The following is a 5,115-nucleotide window of genomic DNA, read 5'->3' on the forward strand; positions in this document are numbered from 1 at the left end:
AAACCCGTGGGGGGCCGCGACTGGGGGCATCACGCCCCCAGTGCGTGGTTTAGCGCCGGTGCGCCCCCAGGGGGCGATTTTTTGCCCCTCCTGGGGGGCCAACGGCTGGAGATGCCCTTAGAATCATGTCCAGGCGTGTTCTGGGATGCGGCGGCCGTGCGCCCAGCGCACGGCCGCATCCATTTGCCCTATCATATCCATGTCTATTTAAAAAAACCAAAAACAACGTTTCAAATGCCAAGCCCTAGTTCAGGCCAGCGCCCCGGTTCATCACGCGGGCAACAGAGCCAGCGGCCGACAACACAACCAGCCTCCAAAATAAATAGTTGTCCTCGCCGACAACACAGCCAGCGGCCGGCAACACAGCCGGCCATCAAAATGAATGTTTTCTCGCCGGCACACAGCCAGCGGCTCAGCGGGCGGGCGGCACCCATGCCAGCCTAAAAAAACGGCCACGGCCAATCGGACGACCTAGTTCAGGCCTTCAACGTCGAGCATCTCCTTTTGCTTGGCCTCGAACCATGGACGAGGAAGAGAGGGGGTGGGCGGGAGGGACGTGGGAGGGTTTGTGGAAAATGGCGCCAAATGGGGCGTGAGGGGGTTTTGGTTTCTCCCACCGACAGGCGGGCCAGGGGAGGACAAGCACGCGCGTCCCGCCCGTCCGTGCGCTGCCCGTTTCACCCCAAAACCGATGCAAACTTAGGCCACGGATGGGTCGAAAGCGGACACAAAGCAGACAAATGTTCGTTTGCGGTCGCGCGCTGGGCCGTCTGTTTTGTCCGTTTTACCCCAAACGGACGAGGGCGGACAGGATAGGGTCTTGCGGTGGAGTTGGCCTCAGTGCTCGACTTTCAATTCACTCAGCTATTCACGCATGCCCCTTGTAACATTTGCATCTTGCCCCTCAAAAGAAGGATGTTCTCTCCATTTCTCACACCAGCATGTACTTTGTAAATATAAAAGTTCCCATCTGCAGAAACATCATGCCACCATACAACTTATCAAACCGCAAGCCACTTGTTTTTGCTTTTAATTCATTTACAAAGTACTACTCTCAAGCTAGTTGTTGTCATTCTTAAAACTGAACAAGCCACCTACATATCAAGTCCTCGTATTTTTTTTCACTCTTAATTACATCACTGCTAATTGGTGTCATTTGTTTACCATACTAGTATAATTTATTTTTCTTGCGGGGATTCTAAAACTAGAGAGTGGCACCGGTATGTACCGTTGTACACTTGGGAAAGTCCTATCCTTCCTCCAGTAGCAGCTCGAGTTGTGCCAAGGGGATGTGTGCGCCGCAGGCTCTACAAACGACGGTACGGTGAGGACCAGATGAACACGGGCGTGCGCATGGGGTGCTCATCTAACTAATTGTTCTAAACTAAATTACCCTTACAAAAAATTTAAATACTACTCCTTCCGTTCCTAAATATAATTTTTTTAGAGATTTTAAATAAACTACTACAAACGGATGTATACAGACATATTTTAAAGTGTAGATTCGCTCATTTTGCTTCGTATATAGTCACTTGTTGAAATCTTTAGAAAGACCTATATTTAGGAACGGAGGGTGTACTACGCACTCACCCATGCAACTAGTAAACTACTCCCTCTGTCTAGGTGTGTAAGTCATTTTAGGTTGCGCACCGCAACCAAGGTGAAGAGAAAAACAAGAAAACTTAATATTTATTTGCTAATTAATACCACTGCATGCAACTAACTGACCACTGCATATCATGTTTGATAGTCTCAAGTCATTAAAAGCATACACACCCCATACCTTTTATTGGTTGATTCCTTTATTTATGTCAAAAAACAAGAAACAACGTGACAGTTAATGCAATGCGTCTATGTGTTTTGGGACTATTTGATTTTCGTAAGGTGACTTATTCTCATGATCATCCTCTTGGTGAGGCTTTACACAATATGTGCTCCCTCCGTCTCATGATCATCCTTTTGGTGTTTTAACTGTGACATTAGGGGAATCGTTTGTGTTAGCAGTTGGCATGAGTAATGTAGTATTACAGGCAATATGTGCCTTAGATTTAGGAGTAACACCCTGTTGAGTTTAGCACATCAGAACTATAATTTTTGTTACATAAATGTGCAATTTCCTGGCCAGCGTTGCATTGTGTTTTGTCAATCTAAAAGATTGTACAGTTGTGGTTTGCTTTACTAGACAACAATATGCTTTCTAAAGGCGTTACTATTGTTGTGAATCTCCTTTGTTTTGCCAAGTTTTAGTCCTTATATTTGAGTTGAATAAAACCATCACGATCTATCTTTTATAAAAATATGATACACCTAGGTGTACTCTTAAAAAAATATTACGATTAGTTTTACTTGTACGATTTACTTAGCTTCACTTAATATCTATTGCATCTTGATGTGCAGGGATGTATGTGGCAAAATAATCAAGGATGTCTGTTCCATTGTATAGCGAGTATTTGATGCATTTTGAGACTTCAATATTTAGTTGTAAGCACCTAGTCAGTCAACATGTAGGTGACTAGACTACTGTAGTCCATGCGGGTGTTTAGCAAGATCCATCATGCATGCTGGTGTGAGAAACCGATAACACATGCTTCTTCTGAGAGGCAAGATGCAAATGTTACAAGGGGCATGCGTGAATAGCTGAGTGAATTGATCAAGTCCATTCCCTATAGATCCAACGCACCATGCAGTCCAGTAGCACCGTATCACCCAATAGATGAGAGCATCGGATATTTTCTCATGTGTGAGCATTCAATTTTGAATGAGACCAAGATGAGCCTACTATATTTGCAGGTTCACACTTCATTCCAAGATATATACAAATGATTTTCTGTCAACAAAAAGAAACCAGTTCAATACCAATTCAGTATCATTAAATATATCATCTCCGTAAAAAGCAAAATCTATCATAAAAGATATTTTTTATTCTCTCTAATTCGTATTAATTGTCGTTGCTTTAGTACATCGCCATCGGAGAAGTATTGTTTTTATTTCATATTGTGGTCAAACAACAACAAAATTTTGCTTCTAAATACACCTTATATTTTTTAGCGGAGGAGCATGATAACCTTCTAGCCTCACGTGTTTTTTAAATCTCGTATTCACATGCTAAAATGACGAAGGTCAGAGATAGATCCATACATTATATTGGTGTATGTCCCTCTCTTCTATAATATATGATACTCACGTCTTATGTGTATTCTAGAAAAACTAATGTGTATGTAACTATGTATAAATATGAGTATCTCAATCTTCCTCAACTCCGCCGCCCCACCAAAAGATGGTTCTTGACTCTTATCTTGTTTATAATAAATATTCGTAAAAACAAAAGAAAGAAGTATTTGCCTATAGAATCGGGTTTGAAATTTGCAGAAACCACACGACTATATGGCGGGCAGGCAAGATTTGTGCGTTGTATTGAATTAAACATTCTTAGCCGCTTGTGCATGCCATGTTATTTCTTTTGAGTTTAGGTCTTGCGACCTTACTCCCTCGGCGGAGTGTTTCACGCGTTAGCTGGGCCACTGATCCACGTAGACCCCCAACTCTTATGTCACCTTAGACGATTTTGTCGGGTAAACTGATTGGAGTGATGATTGAGAAGGAACTACACATTTGAAAACACTGTGTCTTTGCTGAAATAAATGTTCCATTTTGTTTGCTACATCAGTTCCATATGACAAGCTTAGGTTCAGTCGAGCTAGTGGTTAAATAGAGGAAGAAATATGGCAGCGAATGAAATAACGTTCATGGAAGGAGTTGAGGCAAAACCTTCAGGTCTTTTTCAGATCTTTATTGCCTACACTCATACCAGACAAACAATGGATTTAGACGCCTCCTCATTCAAGTGATACTTAACAAAAGTAAGAAATGTTTGACCATGATCCTCATCTCAATATAGAAAGAAAATCAGTCTTCCTCATACCCCCCCCCCCCCTTCATTCACAAAGTTGTGTTAGGCATATAGCTAGTGCTTGTGGTGAACTTCACTTCAACCTAGTAAAACTCTGACTGAAAAGAGAAAAACTTGACACGCCATAGTGACAAGCGGGATGAGCGTCGAAAAAGTGTTGCTTAGCTCAGTGAAACGAAACAAGAAAAGAGACCAGACCTTCAAAGTGCCCCACCACCAGGTTTGGTGTTGTGTCGATGCCCCCGACACCTTCCTCCGGCTCGGGGCTAGAGGTAATTTGGTTGATCCATGCAATGTTTGTTGAATCTGTTAAAATTGCACTTTCACTGATGCAGTGGTTAAATGGAGTTAGCAAAAAGATGAGACAAAGCCACACAAGTTTTTGTTGAAAATATGCCCTAGAGGCAATAATAAAATGGTTATTATTATATTTCCTTGTTCATGATAATTGTCTATTGTTCATGCTATAATTGTATTATCCAGAAATTGTAATACATGTGTGAATACATAGACCACAACATGTCCCTAGTGAGCCTCTAGTTGACTAGCTCGTTGATCAATAGATGGTTACGGTTTCCTGACCATGGACATTGGATGTCATTGATAACGAGATCACATCATTAGGAGAATGATGTGATGGACAAGACCCAATCCTAAGCATAGCGCAAGATCGTGTAGTTCGTCTGCTAAAGCTTTTCTAATGTCAAGTATCTTTTCCTTAGACCATGAGATTGTGCAACTCCCGGATACTGTAGGAATACTTTGGGTGTGCCAAACGTCACAACGTAACTGGGTGACTACAAAGGTGCACTACGGGTATCTCTGAAAGTGTCTGTTGGGTTGGCACGAATCGAGACTGGGATTTGTCACTCCATATGACGGAGAGGTATCTCAGGGCCCACTCAGTAAGACATCATCGTAATGAGCTCAATGTGACTAAGGGTTGGTCATGGGATGATGTGTTACGCAACGAGTAAAGTGACTTGCCGGTAACGAGATTGAATGAGGTATTGGGATACTGACGATCGAATTTCGGACAAGTAACGTACCGATTGACAAAGGGAATTGTATACGGGATTGCTTGAATCCTGACATCGTGGTTCATCCGATGAGATCATCGTGAAACATGTGGGAGCCAACATGGGTATCCAGATCCCGCGGTTGGTTATTGGCCGGAGAGTTGTCTCGATCATGTCTGCATGGTT

The sequence above is a fragment of the Triticum dicoccoides genome, chromosome 5A, assembly GCF_002162155.2.
Source record: "Triticum dicoccoides isolate Atlit2015 ecotype Zavitan chromosome 5A, WEW_v2.0, whole genome shotgun sequence".
Taxonomy (NCBI): domain Eukaryota; kingdom Viridiplantae; phylum Streptophyta; class Magnoliopsida; order Poales; family Poaceae; genus Triticum; species Triticum dicoccoides.